This window comes from Antechinus flavipes, chromosome 3 (genome assembly GCF_016432865.1).
Source record: "Antechinus flavipes isolate AdamAnt ecotype Samford, QLD, Australia chromosome 3, AdamAnt_v2, whole genome shotgun sequence".
Lineage (NCBI taxonomy): Eukaryota > Metazoa > Chordata > Mammalia > Dasyuromorphia > Dasyuridae > Antechinus > Antechinus flavipes.
In genome coordinates, this window is record NC_067400.1 from 334,264,473 (window position 1) to 334,273,323 (window position 8,851).

At 42.3% G+C, this 8,851-nt stretch overlaps 1 non-coding gene and 1 pseudogene across 1 annotated transcript; both read right to left on the minus strand.

Moving 5' to 3' along the window:
- Positions 1–6,185, minus strand: part of LOC127554265 (nuclear speckle splicing regulatory protein 1-like) — a 47,955-nt pseudogene extending 41,770 nt beyond the window's left edge.
- A 431-nt stretch (positions 6,186–6,616) lies between these two features.
- Positions 6,617–6,780, minus strand: LOC127558553 (U1 spliceosomal RNA). Its single transcript, XR_007952928.1, has one exon. It is a non-coding gene; the product is annotated as a U1 spliceosomal RNA (small nuclear RNA).
- Positions 6,781–8,851: the final 2,071 nt, after the last annotated feature.

Consider the following 8,851-nt stretch of genomic DNA (forward strand, 5'->3'; position numbering starts at 1 on the left):
TTGGGTCGGGGGACTACTGTGTCTCACATCCTTAGCAAAGTTCAAGAAGAAAAATGTTGACATCCTGGTTGCCAAGCGGCCCATCACAGTTAGCCACAATTATCCAATAACAATAACAAGGAAGCAGGTCACCTTGTTAGGTACAAACAGTGGACAAGAGTCTAGACAGCCTGACTTGGGCAGACAATCTTCCAAGATTGAAGAATGCTTCAGTCATTTTCTTTGATCCTTGAAGCAGTTAGTGTGTGCACCCAATAGTCACTGTTTCACTTTCATGCCAAGAAGTTTAAATCTTTACTAACTGATGGCCAAACACATGGGCAATTCCCACACAATTTTGTTTCTAGGATAACTCTATCTCCACCAGTATGACTGAGGAAAATGCTTCTGGCTGGTTGGGACTGCCCACGGGAAATTTGGTGAGTGATGCTAGCCAAAAGACTAGCAGAATCAGACTTGACTGAGTAGCCAGAGTGGCTCGCTGGCCAAAAATGATCCCTTCCCTCCATCATCAAGTAGAGCAATTTTATCATCCGTGTTGGGGTACCCTTCTTTTTTCTTTTTCTTTTTTTTTTTCTGTCCTGGAATACCAGCTTACCTTTCGCTGTAATCTACAAATCTCTATTCGACAGTATTACAGCTGAGAAGTTGCCATTCTAGAACAAACTCACTGGTTTTCTAGAATTATTTGCAAATCTTCTTAGGCGTGGAGGAGGATGGGGCTTGCCTTGTAAGCATACAAAGGGGACATAGGAGAGACCTTTTCATTGGATTGAACCCCACGAGTGGGAGCTAGAGTAATTGGAGTGACTGATTCCATTGGTGGTTGTTCATCGGAGAATGTTTGTGTATTTCCAAAAAGAGTGTATGTGGAAGAGTGTATGGAAGAAAAGGGAAGAGATGATGAAGATACTGAGTTGGTGACTGTTTGGAATTTGGAGAGTAGTTTCAATAGGTATTTTTAGAAGTAGAAGTAGAAAAATTCACTGAAGAAAAGAAATCGTTAAAAAGTAGAATTGGCCAAGTAGACCTTAAGGACTCCACGAGACATCAAGAAACAATAAAAACAAAACCGAAAGAATGGAAAGAAGAGGAAGAGGAGGAGGAGAAGGAGAAAGAGGGGAAGGGGAAGAGGAAAATGAAGAAGAAGAGGAAGAGGAAGAGGAGGAGGAAGAATATGAAGTATCTGATTGAGAAAACAACTGATCTGAAAAACAGATCCAAAAGACATCAATCATTTGAGAGTGATTGGACTACCTGAAAGCCATGATCAAAAAGGGAGCCTAAAATTTCAAGAAATTATCAAGGAAAACTTCCCTGGTATTCTAGAACTAGAGGATAAAATAGAAATTGAAAGAGATCCCAAAATGAAAATTGCCAGGAATATTATAGCCAATATTATAGATCAAGGAGAAAATATTGCAAATAGCCAAATAGAAAGAATTCAAATATCATGGAATCATCAGGATTTAGCAGTTTCTACATTAAAAAAATGGAGGACCTGGAATATGCTATTTCAGAGGACAGAAGAGCTAGAATTACAAGTAAGAATCACCTACCCAGCAAAACTGGGTATATAAGTATATTTATATAGGGTGTATACATATAGGGTGTGTTTGTATATATACCACCCTGTTATACTTATATACCGTATGTATATATATATATACATACGGTATATAACTATAACAGAGTGTGTGCTGAAGCAGAGGAGGAGAGGAGGAGAGAAGAATATTCAACAAAATAGAAGATTTTCAAGCATTCCTGATGAAAATGCCAGAGTGGAGTAGAAAATGTGATTTTCAGATACAAGACTAGAGAAAAATGTAAAAGGGAAGAGAAATTATAAGAAATTCGATAAGGTTAAATTCTTTATACTTCTACATGGAAAAATGATATTTGTAATGCCTAAAAACTTTCTCATTATTAAGGCAGTATTCTGGAGCTATGGGAGGTGGGATGTTATGTGTGAATCTTAATCTCCCTGAAATTATGTTCCAGTGAGGGAATAACACATACTCAGCTGGGTATAGAAATCTATCTTATACAGGAAAGCAGGAAGGAAAGGGAATTAAAAAAGGAGGAAAGGGATGAAGGGGCTGATAGAAGGAAGAGTGATTTGAGGGGGATATAAAAGTCAGAAGCTTACACTTGAGAATGGACAGGGTGAAAAGAAAGAGAGTAGGCTAAATGGGGGGAAAAAATCACAACTGCGGGGAAAATTACAGCAAGCTTCTCCAACCTCATTTCTCAAATAAATAGAAAACTGAATCAATTTCTAGAAATAAGAGCTATTCCTGAATTGACCAATGGTCAAAGGATATGAATAGGAAATCAAAGTTATCAGTAGTGATATGAAAAAAAAATGCTCTAAATCACCACTGATCAGAGAAATGCAAATTAAAGCAACTCGAGTTTAGATTGGTTAATGTGACAAAAAAGGAAAATGGCAAATGTTGGAGGGGATGTGGGAAAATGGAGACACTTCAATGTTGGTGAAGTTGTATACTGATTCAATCATTCTATAGAGCAATTCAGAACTATGACCAAAGTGTTATAAAAACAATGCACACCCTTTGATCCAGCAATACCACCACTAGATCTCTTTCTCAAAGAGCTTTTTAAAAGGGGGGAAGAGGGGGAAGACTTTTATGTAAAAGGTATATATATACAGCTCTTTAAGTGGTGGCAAAGAACTGGAAACTGAAGGGATTTCCATTAGTTGGGGAATGGCTGAACAAGTTGTTGCACATGGTTGTGATGGAATACTATTGTGTTATAAGAAATGATGAGCAGAATGCTTTCAGAAAAGCCTGGAAAGACTTACATGAACTGTTGCAAATTGAAACGAGTAGATCCAGGAGAACCTTGTATATAGCAATAGCAATATTGCATGATGATCAACTCTGAATGACTTAGAAAGAACTGGAGTCTGAATGCAGATAGAAGCACATTTTTTTCTTTATTTCTTTTTTTGTCTTGTTTCTTATTTTCTTTCACATTTTGATTAACATGATTTGCATGTCATGCTTTTCATAACTACACTTGTATAACCTATATCAAACTGCTTGCCTTCCCAGTGGGGAAGGGATGTAGAAAAGGGAAGCATTTAGAACTCAATTTTTTTTTGGTTTTTTAAAAAATGTTAAAAATGTGTTTACATGTAGTGGGGGGGTGGTATCAAATTTTTTAAAAGAAAGAGGTAGAGTTTTTTCTAAAGGTCAAGGACAATGACAATCTCTACAAAATCAAGCTATCCTTAAGTTTTTACATCAAATTCATATTTATGAAGGAAAAAAAGAGTGTCTATAAGTTTTTCTTTAGCTAAAAATTGAGATAATATAAAGGTACAATTTCATTTTATATTTTGGAGCTCTTGAAACCCTGTCTGTCTGTCTGTCTGTCTCTCTCTCTCTCTCTCTCTCTCTCACACACACACGTAATATTAATTCTCCTTGCATCCAGATTATCTGTGTTATGTGAGTTGTGTTCTTTCCTTCAGCATCCACAATTCCTAGCTTTGACTTTGCAGAGTCCAGCTAGATGATACAAGTTACTACTTTCTGATATGCATGAGCATAAACTTTTGTCCTAATGGAATGGCCCTGTTTAAAGATGCTGTGAATGGGAAATGGAAATGATTCAAAATCTGGGCAGCACCTTAATAATATGCTATTTTTTTTTCCTGTAAAAAACAAAAATCAAAATCAAAATCAAAAACAAACAAACAAAAAAAAATAGTGGCTGCCTTTGACTCTACCACTTCCGTATTTATCATGAGCCCTGTAGTTGTCTCATCAGTGTTTTTCAGTTACATAGTTGGGAATCTCAGAAAATTAGGTTCGACTGCAAACAAATACACAGTCTGTTGAACATTTTGTTGTTGTTGTTGTTGTTAAAGAAACAGTCACACAGCAAAAAGTGCTTGCTTTGCTGGATAAACCAAAGCAAATCTCTCAAAAAATAGCAAGTGCTTTTAAAGGTGATTCTTCAGGAACTCTACAGCAAGCCAACTTGGACGCGTATGACCAGAAGGAAAACAGACCCGTGCCTATAGGACACCGATTTGGTTGTCTGTGACTTCCATGAAAATTGGTGCAGAATTTCAGAAAACTCTGCCGGTTGTGAGACCTTTCCCCCCGTTTTGTTAAAAATGCCAAAGCCCTGAAAACCAGTCATTGTTGAATTAAAAAAAAAAATACTGAAATGACTCTTCCTCCCAGATCTGTGGAGCACTCTTCAATCGTGCTGGAGCAGAGAGGAAACGCATACGAGCATTTTTAAAATCAAGGACACTTTTATTTACTTTAAATTACAGTGTGTGGAGAATATATATATGCTGCACCCTTTCCTCTAACAAATGTAAAAAAAAAAAAAATCCCCCCTCCCCCGCCAGTTTAGTGGCTACTGTTTTCCATATGTTCTTCGTCTGTTCTTGGGAGACCCTCAGGCGTCTTCTTTCTCATTATCGGTTTTGCAACCGGTCTCTCGTTGATATCATGGTACCTTTGTTGTTGTACTTTGCAAACTTGTTTTCAGTGTCTCCCGTGGCCTCTCCTCTGCTCCCTCTTCTTGCCTTGGGTCCTCTCTGAAGGCCTGATGCTCAGCTCCTCCTCTCTGCCTTTCTCATGCCTGTCTTTCTGCCCTCAGAACAGCCTCCCTCTTCTTTCCATCACACTGGTCTTCACTATTTCTCCACCTGGCTCTTTCTCCATTCTAAGTCATCAGTCCTCCTCCTCTCTCTTTTCTCTTCTCCCCCAGTCTTTCCCCACCCCACCCCACCCCCCTCCCAGTTTATGCAGTTTTCTTCCCTGGGCCTGTATTTTTTCTTTCTGGTGACCACTGGCCTCAGGGGTTCGTTTGTCCTGCTCCCTGACCTGGCTTTTGCAGCCGCGGTCCTGACGGGTAGTCCCCTCTGTCTCGCACCCCTGTGTCGCTGCCTCCTGTCCTGGAGCGCTTGGTGTGGCTCTTATCAACCCCTGGTCCTCCTCCGAGGAGCTGGCGTGCTGTGGCTCCTGTCACTCTTGCAGTCCGAAGGACTCTGGTCGGCCATTTTCTCATCTTCTTCGCTGCTTGCTATCCACATCAAGGTCGCTGTCTGCATCAGTTTTCCTCTTTTTTTCATTCTGGTTTTGCGCACATCTCTGAAGATAATCTAGGACTCTGTTGTCTGGATTTAGTTCGTCAGAACAATCCCGCGGCTTCTCTTCCTCTATCCTACAGCTGGCTTCCAGAAGGCCGAAGTGCCATTTAGGCACTTCCTCTTCTCCGACTGTTTGATTTAAAAGGTGCCTATAAAATCCACTGAGATCTTTCTGCTTGGTTATATATCCAGACGAGCCTCCAGGGCAGCGACTCTCCTCTCTTCCTGCTTCCTTAGCTATTTCCTCAAATTTCTTTTGTAAGCAGATGTCACAAATGCCTCTTTGTCATCTGGATTCTCCCCTTTCCGTTTCTCATTCTCTTAGAATTTTCTTTTCCATTTTTCTCTCTTGCTCCCTTTTCCTTATCTCCACTGCTTTTTAGTAGGCTGTGGATGTTCTTTCCGTCTTTTACTAAAAACAATTTAGGATTACTTTTCTTCTGCTGCTGCATTTCGTCATAAGTGCGGTCATATTCATACACAGTGGCATCTTCTGCTAGAGGCTTCTGGATTTCAAGTTTAGTCTGCTTCACCACTTGCTTCTTTCTGAAAGCATCACTCGCGAGGGTCTCCTCGTCAGAGTCATTGCTAAACACACTTGGCTTCTTCAAAATAGGCTTGTGCATGGGGCAGCTAGGTGGCGGTGGAAAGAGCACCAGCCCTGAAGTACAAATCTAGTCTCAGACATTTAACACTTCCCAGCTGTGTGATCCTGGACTCTGGGCAAGTCACTTAAACCTAATTGCCTCAGGAAAAAAAAAAAATTGGCTCGGGCAAGTGCTGTGCTTTCATTGGCAAGATGAACCCATATTGCTCGCGTGGGGCCGCCATCTTGCTCCAGCCCTCGATTGACGCCGGGCGGTGTCTTCCTTTATGGTGATGACCTCTTTCTCTGCTCTCACTTACTTGAGTCACCGTGTCTCAAAGAAAAGTTTTTAGCTGGAGAACATAAGGAAATGGGAATTGAAACAGAAAAACTAAGCAAAGGAGTTCACATGACTCAGACTTCGGGCAGCTAGGTGACGCAGTGGATAGAGCACCATCCCTGAAGTCAGGCGGACCTGAGGTCAAATATGGCCTCGGACGCTTAACACGTCCTAGCTGTGCGACCCTGGGCAAGTCACTTAACCCCAATTGCCTAAAGGTGTGGGGGGGGCGCCCAGATGACTCAGACTTTGCCACACACACCCCTACCTTTTTTTTTCTTCTAAGAGTCTTTTCTGGTTCTAAATGGATAAAGCAAGAGAATGGATGGGTGTGCGTCTAGACGAGTCAAAGGGGAAAAGCATAGCGAAGAAAGTGTAAAAGAAAGGGAAATGGTGCGATTACTTGGGAGGCCCGCGCATCAGATATAGAAAGGAGAGCGAAAACAAGCAGGCGAACCAAGAAAAAAAAGCAGAAGTAGGCAGAAGCCACATATAAGGGGCCAACAAAAGCGAAAGTGCTAACTTACTTTCATTAGAACCATTAGATCAGGGGAGAGCGCGAACGCAGTCCCCCACTACCACAAATTATGCAGTCGAGTTTCCCGCATTTGGGGAAATCGCAGGGGTCAGCCCATCCGGAGTGCAATGGATAAGCCTCGCCCTGGGGAAACCACCTTCCTGATCATGGAATCACCCCTGCCAGGTAAGTATGCTCTCAAACACCACGCTCCAGCGCTCGCTCCACACACACACACCCTAAACACACGGCAACACTCACACAGCACTTCCACTTCGCCTACAAAACTCCAAGCCCAAGGCAAACCCACGGCGCTCTACATTTCAAACCAGAGCACCTCACTTAATCATCTCTACACCATAAAATCTCTGCAAATCACAGAGGAAATAGGGGAATACTCTCCCTAGAGGCTCCTCATCTGCATACGGCCTGCCCTTTCCTTACGTCACCCACCCAGCCTGGCCCAGATCGCCAGCTCACTCGCACTACCTCCTCCTGAACTTGTACCCTCGTGCAAGATGACCCCGGTTCTTTGAACAACCCTAGGCATTTCTTCAGCCTAATGGCACGAGACCAGGTTCGATTTTCCTTCCATTTCCTTCTCTTTTCCTTTTCCCCCCTTTTAAACGGAGACCGTCAGAATTTACAAAGACGTTAAAATGAGTTGGCCCTTTGTCTCCATTCGCCTCTCTTCTCTCGACTTTTCCCAATCTGACCCAGCTCAGGCCACGCCTCTTCCATGAAGCCTTTTCTAAATTCTTCAGCCTCGGAAGCCAGGCTGACCCATCACCTCTCTAGCCTCCTGCTCGGACTCTCCACCTCAGCCCTCTCCCCTTTACACCCCATCTCTCACTCACCTGTCCAACTGATTTCCCCCACCACTTCACTCCCCTACTCGGTCGAAGCCAGTGGCTGGCTCTCTTTTTGCCCCAGGATAAAATAAAAACCCTTCTGTTTGCTCCTTTGAAAGCCCTTCACAAAATGGCCCCAATCTATCTTTCTGACCAAGACTTATTCTTCCCCTTCCTGTGTTCTCTCTCTCTCTCTCTCTCTCTCTCTCTCTCTCTCTCTCTCTCTCTCTCTCTCTCTCTCTTCTCTCTCTCTCTTTCTCTCTGTCTCTCTCTCTCTGTTGAGAGATGAACAGAGCATCTAATAAGGTCTGAATTTTTTTCACTGGTTAATGGGCACTGTTCCACCCACAATGGTGTATCAGTTTTCCATTGAATGGGGACGGGTGAGAGTGTTGGCAGGCCTTTGACAGCAAATGTTATGCCACAGTTTTCTTTAACTGTCCTGACTCAGTTTCCCTGTCTCAGTTACCTTAACTGTTCTGTCTCTGACCCAGTAAAACTAAGGATTATTCGCTCTCGGGTTATAAATTAGCAAGATAAAAGAGTAGATCTCCTGATTCTTTTAGGGATTTACAATATTCCTTTAGAATATTCCAAGATCAATCCATGATATCTTTACTACTTTGTCTCTGGAATTTTTAGGTTTTATGGCTTCCCCTCCCTGATAAAAAAAACTTTCCCTCCCTTTCTCTTCTTTGTCTCCAAAAAGGTATTTAAGAAGTTGGGGTTCTTCCATTCATGGCTGGAGAATGGCATCTGGCAGCTGTATGCTGGACGCTGGATTCTTTGGGTCCTCCAGCTCTGGGACCAATATGGATTCCTTGGTCCCAGTATACTTATCTCTGTCTGACTGGATAATCTGAGACGAGAGTCCTGTCCAGTCAATCTTACTCTCCCATTAATAAAAATATTAAAAAGTCTCTAATCTCTCTCCTGCATCAGTTTCTCCGGCATTACACAACCCTGACTAAAATGCCAAAGTACTTAATTGTAAGATGTCTCTTCCCCATAGATTGATAGGGATTTAAATTTTTTTTTTTTTACTACAAAAAGAGTAAAAACTTCTGTTTCTTTTATATAATCCCCATCTTCAGAAAACGCCCTCAGTCAAGACATGCTGGATATTCTTAACATGGAACTGATGGCGTTAGTTTCCTTGGCCTCAAACTTTCCAAATTCAGCTTTTAAAACAGCTTTTGGAGTCTTTAACGATAGGGACCCAATAGCAGCAAAGGAAGAGGATTGCTAAGTCCGAGCAAGAAATAGGCTCAAATTTTGGCTGCTGCCATATCCGGAAATTATAGGGGTTCATGCTTCGAGTGTAACAGACGGGGCCATTGGGCTCGAAACTGTCCTTGAGGACCCGCCCCCCCCAGTCCTTGCCTTGCAATCAGGAGGGGCACTGGGAGACTGT